General features: G+C 48.2%; 1 non-coding gene across 1 annotated transcript; it reads right to left on the reverse strand.

Annotated features, from left to right (window-relative positions):
- Positions 1 to 18,768: 18,768 nt before the first annotated feature.
- Positions 18,769 to 18,928, reverse strand: LOC112342587. The gene has a single exon (XR_002991016.1). It is a non-coding gene; the product is annotated as a U1 spliceosomal RNA (small nuclear RNA).
- Between the last annotated feature and the right edge of the window lie 1,079 nt (positions 18,929 to 20,007).

Raw genomic sequence — 20,007 nt, forward strand, 5'->3', positions numbered from 1 at the left:
ACCGAGCAGGGAGTTTAGGCTGTCTATGGAGGCCGGGTGTGATCTGGTGGTAAGACGTATCCACAGCGGGGAGATTGTCCGGAGGATTGTTCGTGGGAGGGATCAAGTGTGCGTCTTGTCTCTCTGGAAGAATGGGGTGCTCGTGGTCTCTGAATCGCGGGTGGTCATCTTGAAGACGAAAACAAACTATGGGTCCAAGCATTCGTATGGTCTGGCAATGGAGAACGATGGTCATGCCAGGCTTTATATGACAAACTTGGCAAAACAAATTTGGTCAACCGAGCACATATAGAATAGAAGTGTATGTTCCAAAGTAATACAGTTATGCTAACTTAAAAACGTCCCAGCTCCCGTGACAAGTTTCGAGGAGAAAGAAAAGGAGGCGATCGCTCGCAGTCAATTCCACTGCATGAGACTGCAAAAGTCCTCTAGACTTGGCTCTTTGAATTCTAACTCTCCTAACTTTCTTGGCTGCATTTTAACCCCTCGATTCTCCAAAGCTCGCCTACAACCACCACAAAAAACTCGGACTTGGCCGTGAGCAAATGTGAGAAAGCCAGTGCGTCCTTGTTTCAGCGGAATGCCTTGGCACGACCGCACCAATGCTTGGCTGGGAGTATCACCATGCATTCTGGAGGCAACGATTCGTCCTCAACTCCTTACGATTCTAATATCTAGAAACAGCACTTGGCGGAAAAGCATAGAACTCATAAACCCTTCCCGACAAAGTTGTGCTTCCTAAATGCCTTTCTTTGTCCTTGTTCAATGCTCAGGGAAAATGAGCAGCACTGAAATCATTGTCTGGAAACTAGCGACATCAGAGACAAGCATAAAAAAACAAAAGAAATAGTAAGAATAGTTCGGACAATCCAAATCAAAAGTTCCAGTCAGAATGTTATACTGGAAAACATTAGAGAACACCAAATTGGCATACAAGCCGCATTCTTTCATAAGCTGGCGATTTCACAGGCGTCGCTCCTCAATCTCCGCAGAGGACCATCAGAAAAAGTGAGTGAGGTGGGCAATTGCGGACATTTGTGCTGTCTAGCCAATGCAAATCATGCTCGCCACCATCTTGCCTTGTTGCATTACTAGCACTTGAGGTATACGGCACAAACTCGTGGATTGCAAACCTCGTTACCGCCTAGGGGCGCGTTGGCGCCCCAGGGAACGATGGAGGCAAGCAAGTAGACCGCCAACAGCCTGCCCACGACGTTGGACTTCGAGTGCACTTGCAAGAAGAGGGAGCTGGAGTAGCGGCTAGATCAAAGGATCTCGCAGAGACTTGTCCGAGGTCAACTTCGAGTTCCGATTCAAGGGAGGGATCAATCCAGCCTGGATGGTGGTGAAGCTGGAGAGTATGTTGGCGACGAAGCTCCAAGGATGAAAGGCAGTGCGTGAGTGAGAGGTGATCATGGAGGCAATGCACAGGTTCACGGCTGGCAACGATATCAATGTGATTAGCCTTGAAAGTTTGACAGACTACACACGGGACAAAGAAGGATGATAAAGATGGAGTGGGAGGTAAAGTTTGGGAGACAGGACGAGGCTTGCATTGCCAAGGCCATCAACAAGAGAGGTATGGAACTCATTGCTCGTCTTGGTCACTTACACTTGGTTTTCTTGGAGTTGTTTTGTTTCTTTTTCTTCTAACTTCTTCAACTCGTAACGAACCTACAGTTAGGCGTGTAGTTGACCGTTGTTGAACATTCATGTCATGTCATCGAATTAGTTTCGCTGAATCGACTGCCTGGAACAACAGAACAATTTTTCCTGGCCCACGGACATTCAGTCGCAAGAACTAACCAGCCAACGATTAAAACCTGGAGAGAAAAAGAAAGCTCTAAAACTTGAATCGATGCGCCTTACCATTTTTCCAAACAAAATATCACCTCCAAAAGTTTCACAAATCACGCAAGCACCCGGTCACGAAGTGGATCATCCAATTTCTACTTTCCCATCCCTGAGGATAAAGAACCCTACTTTCTCCCCAAACATATATACTTGGCGCGCATTGATCGCTGGCCGTCGATATGATGATGTAATCGCCACCGTTGGAGCGCTTGGCTAATCGCAACAAGCTGGAATCTCCACCGTTGGCTCCCCTATGAATAGAAAAGGTTCGAGCCTAGGGTTTCAGGTATAATGGCGACGATCAAGAGCATCGAGAAGTGCGTTGCGAGGTACGAATCCCTGCCCGACAAAAAGAAGAGCGGCGCGCTCAAGCAGGGCACAGCAATGGTGAAAGAATTCGTGTTCCAAGTGGCAAACATCGAGGGCGAAGGGCTCGACACACTGGAAGAGGTCAGCGATGCCATTGACCAGTACAACCACTCAAAGTCTTTTGCGCTCGATGGCTTTGGCGGCGACAGGAAGCCAAAGCTCGTGTCAACGCTCAACCTGTACAGGTGCCTGTGCCGGGTCAACGCCCAGGCCAAGGCCGACAAGGTTCCACGCTTAGATTCCGGGAAGATTCTCCGGATCCACAAGATGCTCGGGGAGAACACCAAGGACGAGGTTGATGCGGGCGAGTTTAGGAGGGGCGAGGCGTGGACATTGACAACAGAGAGGCGGAAGCATGTCTACATGGATCCCAAGAAGATCCCGGCGGCTTTGGAGCAGCTCCTGTCAGCCACCAACAAATCCCTCGAGGAGGCATTTGCAGCAGATCCCAAGCTCAGGGTTGCAAAGCTGTTGAGCATTGGCGCCAGCTTCTTTTACAAGTTTGAGTGCATTCATCCGTTTAGGGATGGGAATGGACGCGTGGGGAGGCTTATGGTGCTCTACTTGCTTACCTCCATAGTTCCTTGGGGCGCAAACAATCTCTATGCGCCCCGGGGTGGGGACGAGGCTTGCAATCCCCGGGCTCCTCCCAAGTTTGTGGACAAGGCCATGTATCTTAAGTGCTTCCAGGTGATGCAACAAGGAGGCAAGAACAGAGGCGAGCAGCAGCAGCATCCGGTGGAGTTGGAGGCACTTTTGGCCGAAGGGATTCATGTTGGCTGGACAAAGTTTGCAGCCAAAGCAAATGTATAGTGTTAAAGTAGTAAAAGTATATATGTGTTAATGAATATAGAACTGGCTTTCAACCTTGCATTGCTCTTAAAAGAAAGAATATGCCTCTGTTTACGTTAAGAATAACCACAAGAATATGCCCTTTAATCGATTTAAACTTTTGGCACGAAGATTGTAAGGGGTAGGGTTCTATCCGCATGGTGTAGATCGCAGCAGCTGATTGAGGTGCCACGCGAGGGGCATGCAAAATCGCCCGTGCGAGCCTTCCTGATGGATTCCGGTGGACGAAGAAGTTTTTGTTCTTGCAAGTTGTTTGTCTGCCCAAGTGCATGTCGTTACTTTGTTCTTGTCAGTTGCCCAGGTCAACACTGTTCTTTGCGAAGAAATTCCAAGGTTTCCCAGGAATACGATATGTGCGTGGCAAGAATGATGAAACTAGAAGAATGCAGCTAATCTTCCAATTTGGTGTTGTATTCTTGACTGGAATATTCATTTTGGACTATCGATTCCTTGAACAGGTGATGGAATCGTGATTTTAGATTTTACTTTAAAAAGGACAAATATAAATTTATCTTTGGTTTAGCATTCTATTATGTAGTTTTTAATAAAGAGAGCTTCAGAGTTGAAGGCTGAAACAAAGCAAGGTTGAAAGCCAGTCAATCCACAAAGTTTAAATCGATTAAAGGCTTAAATCGATCCAATGCAGGGCCTAGAACACGATCGTTTCAGCCCAAGGCATCTCCAGACGATCGTCAGAAAGCTCGAATTCCACCCAGGCGGATCCAATTACCGGACGGTAGAAACATCTCATACCGAGAAGAAGGTGTCCCTGCCGATCAAGCAAAGCGCATAGTGCTCGTTGTTCATCGGAATCAATTCTTCACTGCTCGATAGCTATGGTGTTCGTCTTGTGGTTTACGACTTGCCAGGATTTGGAGAGAGTGATCCTCACCACAACAGAAGTTACAAAACCTCGGCCTCGGACATGATCAGCATCGCCGACGCTCTCGGTTTTGGCGACCAGTTTTGGATCCTGGGCTTTGATGGAGGTGGTCCTCACGTTTGGGCTGCGATTCACTACATTCCAGAGAGATTAGCAGGTGATCACATCTTTCTTTTTTCTCTTGAGAGTTTAGCAAGAGTGTTGCTTGCTTGTGTTCTTGGACACAGGTGTTGCTATGGTTGCTCCGGCGGGAAATCCATGCGGAGGAAATCTCACCTCGAGCGAAGCGGCCAAAGCCTGGAAGGCCTGGTCATTCAGATTGCTCCATTTCTGTGCCAGGAAGTTTCCATCTTCACTTGGAGGTTTTCTCCGGAGAACTCTCCTGGAGAAGATCGACAGGCTTAGCAGAAGCTTGTATGCCACCTCAAGACCAAAGGTTTGCATTGTTTTGATCGTGAATGACTCAAGGTCATCGGGTTTTGCAGGATCGAGCTCTTTTCGAGCAGCAGGATTTCATGAGATTATGGGAAGACGACGTCCGGGAATCCATGAACCAGAAGCGAGCATTCTCGCTGGCCCAAGAGCTAGTCTTGCTGGTTAACAACTGGGGATTCGACTTGGGCGATCTCAAGCGAAAGAGACCTCCCGCCGGCGATGGAATCGTGAGCAAGCTCCACGGCCTTTTCTCTCAAGAACAGTCGGATCTCCTCGGCTTCCAGCGACCAATACATATATGGCATGTAGGTGGTGGTTTGGTTTTTTCCAAAAGCTTGCTGATCTTGGCGATTGTAATCAGGGAACTGACGATGTAGTCGTGCCGATTGTGATGAGCGAGTTTGCGCAGCGAGTCCTGCCTCACGTAAACTTCCACAGGTTACAAGGTGAGGGCCACTTCTCGTGGTTCTATCTCTGCCATGAATGCCACACAGATTTGTTCAAAGCCATGTTTCCAGACGAATAGCCATGGAAAGAAAAGATCGATTCTATTTCTTCTCTTTGATTGTTACACGTAAATCTACTGTCCTAACCAGCGCGTTTCCTCTTCCACTGCTTTCCATATGGCACGGAAGGTAATGGGCTTGGGGAGCTTTGCGCTACACATCGGGCACGAGTCATTGTTTTCCATCCACTCGTGAAGACATTCCAGATGATAACAGTGCTTGCATGGTATCTGTTTCACCACGCTATCGAGCTCGAACTTGTCCTTGCAAACTGCACACCATGGCTTGATCTCGGGGAGAAGATCGCAGACATAATAGAATGCTAAATCGAAGATAAATTTATATTTTAAAAATTTCTCCGTTTTAAAGTAAAATCTAAAATCACTGGGAATTCTTCCCACTTTGATTCCAGATCAATGTGATTATCCTTGAAAGGTTGACGGACTTTGCATGGGACAAGGATGATGAAGATGGAATGGGAGGTGAAGTTTTAGGAGACAGGAGGAGGCTTGCATTGCCAAGGCCATCAAGGAGGTATGGAACTCACTGCTCATCTTGGTCACTGCTTGGTTTTCTTGGAGTTGTTTTGTTTCTTCTTCTCCTTCAGTTCTTTGTTCTTCTACTTCTTCTCTTTAATCTTTTATGCTTGTGTTTTGGCGAATCCTTTTTTGATTGTCTCAACTCTGTCTCGGTCTTGAAAATAAAAAGCGTTTAGAAGTTTTGCGAGATGAAAGTTCCCGGGATGAAACCTTTCAGTGTCGAAAAACAAAGTCCAAAATGTTAGTAAGCGGGATGGAACGCTGGAGAATGCATACATGAAACAATGCTGGGGAATTTCTTGGCCAGATTTCTCAGACTAGTCCTCTCGTGCGTCAGTTTCACCGTCCTTTCCCGAGATGTCGGTGGGAACTCGTTGTATGATCTCAACAGTTGGCGTAGAACTTTTAGAAAACTTTAGCGTGTGTAGTTGACCGTTGTTGAACATTCTCACCGAATAAGTTTCCGTTGGCTCAAATTTGACCAGTGCTAGTCAGCGTTAGCTGACTAGCTCGAAAGGACCGCATAGAAACCAACGTTTAAATGCGAGCAAAGGCGGCAGGAGGAGGAGTGGGATCGTGTTCTTGCTCTCTCCAACCAGGCTGAGATCCTCAAGCTGGGACGATATGAGCAGTGCATGGATGCTGCATGTGCCGCTCTTGCCGTGGATCCCCCCCACCTCAAGAGCCTCTACAGGAAAGCTTTGGTGCTGTTCAAGCTCCAGCTTTACGAGTGGTCATGCAAGTGTTTGAGCGACGTTCTTGGGGTGGACAAGGCAATCGATCAACTGCATCAAAGATGCCAGAAGCTCGCAGTCCAGAGCCACGACACCAGCAGCATTATGGCAGAAATCCATGCAGGCGGACGAAGTTGGACTTCAAGTGCACTTGCAGGAAGTGCGAGCTGGAGCGGCGGCTGGACAAAGACCTCGCGGAGGTGACGGGCTGCTACAGGGACTTTGACTTCGACTTCCTGTGCAAGGGAGGGATCAATCTAGCCCGGATGGTGGCGAAGCTGGAGAGTGTGTTGGCGACCAAGCTCCAGGACGAGGATGAGAGGCAGTGTGTGAGAGCGATCCACTGGTTGCTCTACGGGTTGTACTACCATGACGGATTTCGCACGGGACAAGGAAGCAGCGAGGAGGGTGATGGAGATGGAGTGGGAGGTGAAGTTTGGGAGCCAGGAGGAGGCTTGCCTTACCAAGGACATCAACGAGAGAGGTATGGAACTCATTGCTCATCTTGGTCACTGAAGCTTGGAGTTGTTTTGTTTCTTCTCCTTTCATTTCTTTGTTCATCTACTCCTTCTCTTTGTTCTTTTATGCTTGTGTTTTGCCAAATCCTTTTTTATTCGTCTCAACGCTGTCTCGGTCTTGAAAATAAAAGCGTTTGGAAGTTTTGCGAGATGAAAGTTCCCGGGATAGAACCTCTCAGTGTCGAAAAACAAAGTCCAGAATGTTAGTAAGCGAGATGGAACGCTGGAGAACAACGCTGGGGAATTTCTTGGCCCATAACGGACGTGTATGGGAATAACTCTTTGAAGGATCAAAAACCTTGGGGTACATTTAACACTGGTCGTGTTGATCCTGTTGGAAAAAATATTCTGAAAAAGCTCGTCTATAAGCTAAGACTTGAGAAAGATAGTGTGTCCCTTGGTTTCATCGTAAGACCTTGCGATGCTTGGAATATCACGGGAATATCACCACCATCTAGTCCATGAGGCAGCGATCCATCCTCGGCTTCGTTGTCCTGATGACTAGAATTAATAGAATTTTTAGAAAATTTTAGCTGACCATTGCTGAACATTCGCATCGAATTAATTTCGCTAACCGTTATATCGTTGGCTCAAATTTGACCAGCACTAGTCAACACTAGTTGACTAGCTCGAAAAGACCGCATAGAATGACCTTTTTTCTTACCAGGGACATTTTGGTATGAGCCAACACCTGATCTTGCGGCAGTTTTGCTCGACCAAATGCTCACCTCTGGCAACATATACAACCCTGTTTGAACCGATGCAATGCAATGCAATACCTTCTTCATGGAGCTTACAACGTTTGCTTCACCATAAGCAACGAGAGGAAAGTGGGAAGGAAACTTTCACTACTCACCCGAAGGTGATGGCACGGGACAAGGGAGTGGCGAGGGGGATTGGGAGGTGAGGTTTGGGAAGCAGGAAGACGCTTGCATTGCCAAGGCCATCAATGAGAGAGGTATGGAACTAGTTGCTTAGGGTCGAGGTCTCTGAGTGATGTTTTTCTACTACTACTACTACTTATACTTCTCGTTCTTCTTCTTTGCCAGAATCCTCTCGTTAATCGAACTCGAAAAAGCAAAGTGAGTTTGTAAGTTGAGATAGAACTCCAAAAGTATAAAGTAAAAGACGTCGCCTGACAGATTCGAACTCTTGCAGGGAAACCCCATGTACTTAGCAACCACTCGGCCAAAGCCCTTTGGCATCCAGTTTGAGTTCCAGGAAACCCCATTCAAAAGAGATCCTGGCGATAAGTTGTGAATCAAGCGTTGGTGGACAAGGAAGTCAGTGTGGTCAAACCCCAGTCACCACGGTCGTTGTCTTGGGCGTTGACCCTGACGCCGGGAATTGCTGGATCTTTGCTTCGTCTCTAGTTGGCGGGAGTCACCCCCAGGGATCGACGCTGCCCGAGGGGAACAGCTTGGTCTCACCGAGCAGGGAGTTTAGGCTGCTATGGAGGCTGGGTGTGATCAAGACATACCCACAGCAGGGAGATTGTGCAGAGGATTGTTCGTGGGAGGGATAAAGCATGTGTCTTGTCTCTCTGGAAGAATGGGGTGCTCGTGGTCTCTAGATCGTGGGTGGTCATCTTGAAGATGAAAACGAACTATGGGTCTAAGCATTCATATGGTCTGACAATGGAGAATGATAGTCATGCCAGGCTATTTGGTCAACTGAGCACATATAGAATAGAAGTGTGATGTTTAGCATATTAAAACGAAAAAAGAAACACAGAAATTTATTTTCTTCTTTTGTAAAACGGGCACGTTGACTTTATACCAACGGTCCAGATCGAGAGCATCCAACGGCTTAGAGCCGATCTCCATGGCAGCCGGTAGTCAACGCGACCACCTCCTTGAGTATGCTGCTGTCGTTGACAATTAAGTGCACCAAAGTTTGACCCAGCCCCAATGAGATTCCCTCGAAGATCTCCCATAGTTGTGACTCGAATTTGCCCATGTCGATGAATCCATTGTGATCCGTGTCAAATAAATCAAACATGAGTGTCAACTTGGCTTGCATCATTAGCATTGGGACCCTAATATTTAAGTCTCTAAAATATTATTGTTTATGACTTTGATATTTTTCATCTAGATAAGCAAATTAGCTTTGGCTAGATGTTTCTTATTCTATTAAAAAGGGCATGATTGTGTGAACAACTCTAACTATTTATTTATAATAGTCTATATAAATTTTACTGATGGATTTAATTTGTTTGCTCAGGAAGGTTAGGGCTTTTAGCTTCTCTTTTTATGTCTTTATGGGTAAAAGCATATCACACTTTTGTAAGTTGGGTAACATTAAAAGCAGTAAAGGTAATTAACTCCATTGGTCATTTCTTTGTCAGCAGCGGCAAAAGGAATCTATTCACAACTTCGTTTAAGCAAGCAATTGAAACTCTCCCGAATTTGCCTCCTCAAAAAACCCTAAGCATATTCTCTTGTCACCAGGGACACATAAAAACGTCCCAGCTCTTGTGACAAGTCGTGAGGAGAAAGAAAAGGAGGCGATCACTCGCAGTCAATTCCACTGCATGAGACTGCAAAAGTTGTTTATAGTTGGCTCTTTGAATTTTAACTTTCCTAACTTTCTTCGGTGCATTTTAACTCTTGATTCTCAAAAGTTCGTCTACAATCACCTTGGACTTGGCCATGAGCAAATGTGAGAAAGCCAGTGCGTCCTTGTTTCAGTGGAATGCCTTGCCACAACCGCACCAATGCTTAGCTGGGAGGATCACCATGCATTCTGGAGGCAACGATCCGTCCTCAACTTCGCTGTTGTGGTCGCCAAGGAACTCCTTACGAACCTTGTATGATCTAAACGGACCTCGAACGTTTGAATATCTAGAAATAGCACTTCTAGAGCATAGAAGTTCTATGCTCTAGCGCAGAAAAGCATTGAACTTACCGACACTTTCTTTGTCCTTGTTCAATGCTCGGGATAAATGAGCAGCACTGAAATCATTGTCTGGAAACTAGCGACATCAGAGATAACCAAGCATAAAAAACAAACAAATAAATAAATAGTAAGAATAGTTCTCATGAGCCTTCCATTTCATGTGTGGAACAATCCAGATCAAAAGTTCCAGTCAGAATGTTATGCTGGAAAACATCAGACAACACCAAATCGGCATACAAGCCGCTTTCTTTCATAAGCTGGCGATTTCACAGGCGTCGCACCTCAACCTCCGCAGAGGAGCATCGCTGTGGATCGTTAAGGCCGGAAAGGAGGAAAACTGAGTGAGGTGGGCTTTACAAACATTTGTGCTGTCAATGCTCTTTGATGAAAATTTCACAATCATGCTCGCCACCCTCTTGCACTAGCACTTGAGGTATACGGCACAAACTCGTGGATTGCAAACCTCGTTACCGCCTAGGGGCGCGCAGAGATTGTTGGCTGTGCACCCCACGGAACGATGGAGGCAAGCAAGTAGGCCACCAACAGCCTACCCACGAGGTTGGACTCGAGTGCACTTGCAAGAAGTGCGAGCTGGAGCAGCGGCTGGACAAAAGGATCTCGCAAGGGTGACGGGCTGCTACAGGGACTTGTCCGAGGTCAACTTCGAGTTCCGGTTCAAGGGAGGAATCAATCCGGCCCGGATCGAAGCTGGAGAGTATGTTGGCGACCAAGCTCCAAGGATGAGAGGCAGTGCGTGAGAGTGATCCACTGGTCGCTCTACGGGTTGTACTACCAGGAGGTGCAGGCTGGAAACGTGGTGGTGCTGCCAGAGGGGATTGTTCCGGCAGTAGAGGTGATCATGGAGGCGGTGCATAAGTTCACGGCTGGCAACGATATCAATGTGATTATCCTTGAAAGGTTGACGGACAACGCACGGGACAAGGAAGCAGCGAGGAGGGTGATGGAGATGGAGTGGGAGGTGAAGTTTGGGAAACAGGAGGAGGCTTGCATTGCCAAGGCCATCAACAAGAGAGGTATGGAACTCATTGCTGATCTTGGTCACTGATGCTTGGTTTTCTTGGAGTTGTTTTGTTTCTTCTTCTCCTTCATACTTGTTCATCTCTTTGTTCTTCTACTTCTTCTCCTCCTTTTATGCTTGTGTTTTGGCGAAACCTTTTTTGATTGTCTCAACTCTGTCTCGGTCTTTCGGTCTTGAAAATAAAAAGCGTTTGGAAGTTTTGCGAGATGAGTGACTTCGTCTGCATGAGTGATCTCCTCGTTTGTGAAGTCCATCATCATAAAAGAAAGTCCAAAATGGTAATAAGCGGGGGAGAATGTATACATGAAACAACGCTGGGAATTTCTTGGCCGGACCGCATAACGGACATGAAGGATCAAAACCCTCGGGGTACATTTAACACTGGTCGTGTTGATCCTGTTGGAACAAGTGTGAATCTCAGACTTGGTGGCGATCAAGTGTGAGAAAGCCAGTGCCTCCCTTGATTCCAGTGCGCAGATGCTTGGAAATCATGGGGAATATCACCACTGTCTGGTCTCGTGCATCGAGGCACCTCAGTTTCGCTGTCCTGGCCGAGAAGTACGATTGTATGTTCTCAACAGTCAGCGTAGAACTTTTAGAGAACCTCAGCGTGTAGTTGACCATTGTTGACCATTCATGTCATGTCACTGAATTAGTTTCGCTGACTCGAGTGCTTGGAACAACAGAACAATTTTTCTTGGCCCACGGACATTCAGTTTGACTAATCCAAAGCTCTCAGGCTCCAGCCAACAATTGAAAGCTCTAAAAACTTGAGTCGCCATCTTTCCAAACAAAGTATCACCCATAGGAAGAAAGGCAAATCCAAAAGTTTCAAAACATAAACAAACTCACGCAAGCACCTGGTCACAAACAAGAGTCAGCATCAAAAAGTCTCATGCCAGTTGCATCTTCCTACTTTGGTCTGGAACTGTCAAGAATCGTTGGTCAGATCAAAACTTCCAGTCAAGAACAAAACTTTCGAAACTGGTTCTTTTGGCGACTCGAGTCCACTTTCACTGGAAAACCTTTGGAAGTTCTTCGCAAATAAGCGTCCAAGAACTAGAAACTTTGGGTACCTCGATCGATAAACAAGAACTCGCACTGGCGATTTCACAGGCGTCGCCTCCGCCCTCCCCTGGTACCTCAATCAGCCGCTAGCCACGAATCATGCAAGCGCTAACTAGTACTGCTTGACGACAGTGGAGACCGCTGCTGCGAGCGACATTCAAGGAAAGAGACGAAATATCTTATTTACAAGGAACTCTCCAACATATGATCTAACTCACCAGCAAGCTGTTCACAATAGCCGTGAACATCTTGTTGGCTCCATCACTCTCGAACAGAGCTATATATGCAGCCCTAGATAGAATACCTCCTCCCGCCTATCGAAAGACAAAATGCTTACCAGCAGTGAAATCCCGCAGCAGCCAAGCAAGTAGGACACGTCCAATCCTCCCGTTGCCATCAGAAAATGGGTGCACCTTCTCGAACTTGAAGAAGAACTCTGCGACACTCCACAGGTACGTAGCCACGGCTGCTTCTCCCAGAGGATCGGGATCGCGTCGATATCTTTCTCTAGCCTCTTCAAGCTGTTGCAGCAACCGCTCGATCGCTCCAGGCAGCTTCTTCCAAGGCTCGTAGTGATGCCACCTCTCGCCTGTTGTCATCGTCTTGGCCTCGCTGCGCCGCAGCCCATCCGCTCGACCAGTCAAAGTAGCGTAGACACCAATGAGGTCGTCAGTGGTGATGATCTTGTCCACCTCCCATCCCTGAACGATATCCATTGCTGCTACTAGCCTCTCTCGCTCCCGCTCCCGCTCCGCCTCTGCCGGTAAGAATGATAGTCCAAAACTGGTTAGCCCTGCAGCAACTCAACGTTGTTTTTTAGTCGTTCCTCCAACACAAAAGCAAGAAAAAGCAAAGAAAACCTGAACGAATATCGTAGAAAACACCGGTGCAGTTTACTCAGAGAATCCCGTTCTCTCAGACCTGTAGAGAAACAAACAAACAGCACTAGTGAGACGAGGCTCGCAGGACCAAGTTTAAGAGATATAGCTGGGCTAAAGTGCGCGACGAGAATGCCACCGAAGACACTCACTCACACTCTCGAACAAAACTAGCATGCCACCCAAGCAACTCACACTCTCGATTGAAACCATACCTTCGCCTCCATATGTCCGGGACGATCCTCGTCTTCACTGGACATGTCTCCGAGTTGATGTCCATTCGTTTCTGGTTTCAAGCATTAGGCATAAGAATGTTACCAGGTGCTACTTACAGCGAGACTCGTCGGTAGCAGTGGTGGTGCGTTTGATCCTGCCGACTTGTACAAGGTTGCAAAGCTTGTGGACTTTGTGGTTGTGTCTCGTGAACAAACTGGGACAGGATGGCAAAAAGAAGTGTTAAAAGCCTCACGACTAGCAGACGAAGCCAAGAACACAAACAAAAAACAAAAATCACACAACGAAAAGCACAGTGATCTTCCACAAACACGGACAAATACTAAAGCATGCCCGAGCAAAGAAATAGCATGCCATCCAAACACTCTCGATTGTGAGACTTACATTTGCCTCCAGATTTCCGGGACGAGCTTACAAGGACAGCGAGACGCGCTACTGCCATCGTCAATCCACCGTCTCGTGAAGCTTGCAAAACTGGGCGAAAAGAAGTGTCAAAAGCGGCTTACAAACGGCTAACAAACGAAGAACACAATCACGCAAGGGAAAGCAAAGTGATCTTCCAAGAAAACCGACACATAGGAAAGAAAAATTCCCGCAAACCCTTGCTGACAACTAGAATGTCGCTTCCGGAGGAAAGAGAAAAGCACGCTGATGGAAAAAGAAACGTCTCGCAAAGCAAGCGACGATGCCAAACCTTGGGAATCTCCTCGCAAAATGCACCGAGGACACAGACCTCGGCGATCCGCCAGGGTGAACAGGAGGAAATCGCTGGGATCCTTTGCCATGGCCGAAATATCCACGCCCGCTGTAGCAGCTGCCAATTTCTTCCTGCTGGCTTTCAGCAATCTCTTGCATAGCTCCTTCACAGCCGGATCTGCCGATGTTGGCGCTGGCGCTGGCGCTGGTGCTGGATCACCCGATTTCTTCTTTCCCATCCCTGAGGATAAAGAACCCTACTTTCTCCCCAAACATATATACTTGGCGCGCATTGATCGCTGGCCGTCGATATGATGATGTAATCCCCACCGTTGGAGCGCTTGGCTAATCGCAACCATCCCCCCTTCAAGCTGGAATCCCCACCGTTGGCTCCCCTATGAATAGAAAAGGTTCGAGCCTAGGGTTTCAGGTATAATGGCGACGATCAAGAGCATCGAGAAGTGCGTTGCGAGGTACGAATCCCTGCCCGACAAAAAGAAGAGTGGCGCCCTCAAGCAGGGCACAGCAATGGTGAAAGAATTCGTGTTCCAAGTGGCAAACATCGAGGGCGAAGGGCTCGACACACTGGAAGAGGTCAGCGATGCCATTGACCAGTACAACCAGTCAAAGTCTTTTGCGCTCGATGGCTTTGGCGGCGTCAGGAAGCCAAAGCTCGTGTCAACGCTCAACCTGTACAGGTGCCTGTGCTGGGTCAACGCCCAGGCCAAGGCCGACAAGGTTCCACGCCTAGATTCCGGGAAGATTCTCCGGATCCACAAGATGCTCGGGGAGAACACCAAGGACGAGGTTGACGCGGGCGAGTTTAGGAGGGGCGAGGCGTGGACATTGACAACAGAGAGACGCAAACATGTTTACATGGATCCCAAGAAGATCCCGGCGGCTTTGGAGCAGCTCCTGTCAGCCACCAACAAATCCCTCGAGGAGGCATTTGCAGCAGATCCCAAGCTCAGGGTTGCAAAGCTGTTGAGCATTGGCGCCAGCTTCTTTTACAAGTTTGAGTGCATTCATCCGTTTAGGGATGGGAATGGACGCGTGGGGAGGCTTTTGGTGCTTTACTTGCTGACCTCCATGGTTCCTTGGGGCGCAAACAATCTCTATGCGCCCCGGGGTGGGGATGAGGCTTGCAATCCCCGGGCTCCTCCCAAGTTTGTGGACAAGGCCATGTATCTTAAGTGCTTCCAGGTGATGCAACAAGGAGGCAAGAACAGAGGCGAGCAGCAGCAGCATCCGGTGGAGTTGGAGGCACTTTTGGCCGAAGGGATTCATGTTGGCTGGACAAAGTTTGCAGCCAAAGCAAATGTATAGTGTTAAAGTAGTAAAAGTATATATGAATGCATTGCTCAGCGCTCGAATAAGAGAAAGAATATGCCTCTGTTTACGTTAAGAATAACCACAAGAATATGCCCTTTAATCGATTTAAACTTTTGGCACGAAGATTGTAAGGGGTAGGGTTCTATCCGCATGGTATGGATCGGAGCAGCTGATTGAGGTGCCACGCGAGGGGCATGCGAAATCGCCCGTGCGAGCCTCCTGATGGATTCCTGTGGACGAAGAACTTTTTGTTCTTGCAAGTGTTGTTACTATGTTCTTGTCTGCCCAAATGCATGTCGTTACTTTGTTCTTGTTTGCCCGGGTCAACACTGTCCTTTGCGAAGAAATTTCAAGGTTTCCCAGGAATTCGATATGTTCGTGGCAAGAATGATGAAACTAGAAGAATGCAGCTAATCTTCCAATTTGGTGTTGTGTTCTTGACTGGAATATTTTGGACTAACGATTCCTTGAACAGGTGTGGACGTTGATGGAATCAGAATTCCCAGTGATTTTAGATTTTACTTTAAAAAGGACAAATATAAATTTATCTTTGGTTTAGCATTCTATTATGTAGTTTCTAATAAAGAGAGCTTCAGAGTTGAAGGGTGAAACAAAGCAAGGTTGAAAGCCAGTCAATCCACAAAGTTTAAATCGATTAAAGGCTTAAATCGATCCAATGCAGGGCCTAGAACACGATCGTTTCAGCCCAAGGCATCTCCAGACGATCGTCAGAAAGCTCGAATTCCGCCCAGGCGGATCCAAATACCGGACGGTAGAAACATCTCATACCGAGAAGAAGGTGTCCCTGCCGATCAAACAAAGCGCACAGTGCTCGTTGTTCATGGATTTCTCTCATCGAGACTAGCAGGTTCGTGAGCTTTTCATTCATGGGCTCTACAGAACTTGTAGGAATTCCCGGAATCAATTCTTCACTGCTCGATAGCTATGGTGTTCGTCTTGTGGCTTACGACTTGCCAGGATTTGGAGAGAGTGATCCTCACCACAACAGAAGTTACAAGACCTCGGCCTCGGACATGATCAGCATCGCCGACGCTCTCGGTTTTGGCGACCAGTTTTGGATCCTGGGCTTTGATGGAGGTGGTCCTCACGTTTGGGCTGCGATTCACTACATTCCAGAGAGATTAGCAGGTGATCACATCTTTCTTTTTTCTCTTGAGAGTTTAGCACGAGTGTTGCTTGCTTGTGCTCTTGGACACAGGTGTTGCTATGGTTGCTCCGGCGGGAAATCCATGCGGAGGAAATCTCACCTCGAGCGAAGCGGCCAAAGCCTGGAAGGCCTGGTCATTCCGGAGAAGATTGCTCCATTTCTGTGCCAGGAAGTTTCCATCTTCACTTGGAGGTTTTCTCTGGAGAACTCTCCTGGAGAAGATCGACAGGCTTAGCAGAAGCTTGTATGCCACCTCAAGATCAAAGGTTTGCATTGTTTTGATCGTGGAATGACTCAAGGTCATCGAGTTTTGCAGGATCGAGCTCTTTTCGAGCAGCAGGATTTCATGAGATTATGGGAAGACGACGTCCGGGAATCCATGAACCAGAAGCGAGCATTCTCGCTGGCCCAAGAGCTAGTCTTGCTGGTTAACAACTGGGGATTCGACTTGGGCGATCTCAAGCGAAAGAGACCTCCCGCCGGCGATGGAATCGTGAGCAAGCTCCACGGCCTTTTCTCTCAAGAACAGTCGGATCTCCTCGGCTTCCAGCGACCAATACATATATGGCATGTAGGTGGTGGTGTTTCTTCGTTTGGTTTTTTCCAAAAGCTTGCTGATCTTGGCGATTGCAATCAGGGAACAGACGATGTAGTCGTGCCGATTGCGATGAGCGAGTTTGCGCAGCGAGTCCTGCCTCACGTAAACTTCCACAGGTTACAAGGCAAGGGCCACTTCTCGTGGTTCTATCTCTGCCATGAATGCCACACAGATTTGTTCAAAGCCATGTTTCCAGACGAATAGCCATGGAAAGAAAAGATCGATTCTATTTCTTCTCTTTGATTGTTACACGTAAATCTACTGTCCTAACCAGCGCGTTTCCTCTTCCACTGCTTTCCATATGGCACGGAAGGTAATGGGCTTGGGGAGCTTTGCGCTACACACCGGGCACGAGTCATTGTTTTCCATCCACTCGTGAAGACATTCCAGATGATAACAGTGCTTGCATGGTATCTGTTTCACCACGCTATCGAGCTCAAACTTGTCCTTGCAAACCGCGCACCATGGCTTGATCTCGGGGAGAAGATCGCAGATGCTGGGCATCGGCTTGGGAGGGGCTTTTAAAAAGATTTTTGCATCCACCCATGTCAATACTTTGGCCGTGAACTTCTCCACCTTTTCTAGCATTGTCACAGGCTTTTCAACTTTCTCCATTGCCATCTCACTCAAACTTATGGAAACATTTGTGGTTTTGGCTATTTATTTATACTAGTAAGAAAAAGAAATTTTAATTTTTTACAATTTAAGGGTTTGCTTTGAATTATAATTGGTTAAATATTTATTAATTTTATTATCGTTTTATAGGCAATTTACTTTTATATCTTAATAATTATGAATATTTGAAATCAAAATGAGAGGATCTTAGGGTTTTAGCGATAGACAATGCGCGCCCTTCCCAGGCAGCGATCGCCAGCTCCATCGATGCAAGAGGTAGGCGAAGGTGAGCGTGACACGGGGATTCGACGCAGCGGCGCCGCCCTCGAAGTCATTCCCCAGCACGCTGTGGTCGCTGCCCAGTAATCGCTCGGGGAGAGAGCTCGGGGTCGCTCCAGACGCTTGGGTCATGATGGATTGCCCAGACGTTAACGAGGACTGTGGTGTGATGCAAGGCAGGTCTTTTAGATCCCACTCCTCCAGGGAGCGATCTCTTCCCACGACTCTGTCCAGCTCCTCGTGAGCTCTCTCCTGGATTCTGGGGTTTAGTATCAGCTCCGAGACGGCCCATTCGATCGTCGCCCTGGAAGTTACGGACGACCAGTCGGCGTGCCCACCCGTGTCCGCAAGCTTACGTGAGAAAGAACAGAACAAGGTAAGCTTTTTCTTTCTACCTGGAGCAGCGGTTGTCGCTGAGCTTGTTTTCTCCTCCCAGAGTCCGCATCACGTCGACAGAGTCCCGGGGATTTCCTGGATCGAAGCCTTCCGCGTGCTCCTCGATGACTGCTTTGAGAAAGCGAGCTCTTGCCGGTAAGACCTCATTCTTGAGACGATTTTGCGTCCTGAGCGTGTCCAGCCACCGCAGCGCAGGGATGTAATCATCCGCAAACAGCCATCTGGATTCTTTCGCTACGATCCGACTCCTTCTAGTCCTCGGCCTCGGGAGTGAGCGGCTCGTCGGTACCCTCCCGAACAACACGGTTCGTGAAGTACTCGTGCAGCATGGAGCTGAGATCAACTCGACGATCGATCCAAACGCTCCCAGCTCCAAGTGGCTGACTTTGGAGGCCGTGAAGAGCTCCGCGGCGCTCACTCGCCATCGCTCGCGGCGCAAAGATGAGGTCCTGGAAGTTGTGGCTGAGGAGGCGAGGCACGAAGGAGTAGTGGGGCCTTCTCGCAAACTCTGCGTCGTGCTCCTTGAGGACTTGCCTCGCCATCTCCGGGACAAGGTGAGGCCGGAGAGCTATTCTTTCGAGCCATCTCGGCCAGGGAGCGGTGACGGTAAGCGCCGAGCGAGAGAGAAGAGAGAGCCGACGACGGGCCATGAGAAAGGACCTGAAGAGCAGTGCACTGATCTTGCTCTGTGGCTTTCATCCCTTAGCTCGCAAGATAAGGCGTATTTTCGAAATTTTTACTCCCAACGAGAGAAGCCGTATCACGAAAGTACTTTACCTTGTAGAGAAGAAGTTACCAAAAGAGAAAGCCCTCTTTAAAGATAGAAATTGGAAAGGCCGCGATCAAAGAATTGTCCATCTTAGAGCTTGAGAATTTGGAGAGGGCCGCGCGTACGCGAGCCCTCAACTTCCACAAATTACGACGTCCACTCCTCCACTTTGGGAAGATGGTAGGCCGGCCAAGCCGAAGTGCAATGGGAAGGCCGAACCTAGGCCATTGACTTCATGATCACCAATACACCCCGTCCAGGTAAGTATGGATCACTTATCCAGGCCCTAGCTTATATACTGCTCTTGTGCCTTCACTGCACGCCCCGGCATGTGGGATAGGGTAAAGAATCAGCGCAGCATATCCTTTGATCAAAGACCTAGTCAAACGGTCAATTCTGAAGGGCCGTGGGGCTCGAACCCACGACCACAAGGTTAAGAGCCTTGCGCAGAGATTGCGCCCCAGGGAACGATGGAGGCAAGCAAGGAGGCCACCAACAGCCTACCCACGAGGTTGGACTTCGACTGCACTTGCAAGAAGTGCGAGCTGGAGCAGCGGCTGGACAAAAGGATCTCGCAAGGGTGACGGGCTGCTACAGGTCAACTTCGAGTTCCGGTTCAAGGGAGGAATCAATCCGGCCCGGATCGAAGCTGGAGAGTATGTTGGCGACCAGCACCACCACGTTTCCAGCCTGCACCTCCTGGTAGTACAACCCGTAGAGCGACCAGTGGATCGCTCTCACGCACTGCCTCTCATCCTTGGAGCTTGCCGGAGGGGATTGTTCCGGCAGTAGAGGTGATCATGGAGGCGGTGCACAAGTTCACGGCTGGCAACGATATCAATGTGATTATCCTTGAAAGGTTGACGGACTACGCACGGGACAAGGAAGCAGCGAGGAGGGTGATGGAGACGGAGTGGGAGGTGAAGTTTGGGAAACAGGAGGAGGCTTGCATTGCCAAGGCCATCAACAAGAGAGGTATGGAACTCATTGCTGATCTTGGTCACTGACGCTTGGTTTTCTTGGGAGTTGTTTTGTTTCTTCTTCTCCTTCATACTTGTTCATCTCTTTGTTCTTCTACTTCTTCTCCTTCTTCTTTTATGCTTGTGTTTTGGCGAATCCTTTTTTGACTGTCTCAACTCTGTCTCGGTCTTTCAGTCTTGAAAATAAAAAGCGTTTGGAAGGTTTGCGAGATGAGTGTCATAAAAGAAAGTCCAAAATGATAATAAGCCGGGGACAATGTATACATGAAACAACGCTGGGGATTTCTTGGCCGGACCGCATAACGGACGTGTATGGGAATACAAACATCGATTAGCTCTTTGAAGGATCAAAACCCTTGGGGTACAT

This window comes from Selaginella moellendorffii, unplaced genomic scaffold, assembly GCF_000143415.4.
Source record: "Selaginella moellendorffii unplaced genomic scaffold, v1.0 SELMOscaffold_2, whole genome shotgun sequence".
Lineage (NCBI taxonomy): Eukaryota > Viridiplantae > Streptophyta > Lycopodiopsida > Selaginellales > Selaginellaceae > Selaginella > Selaginella moellendorffii.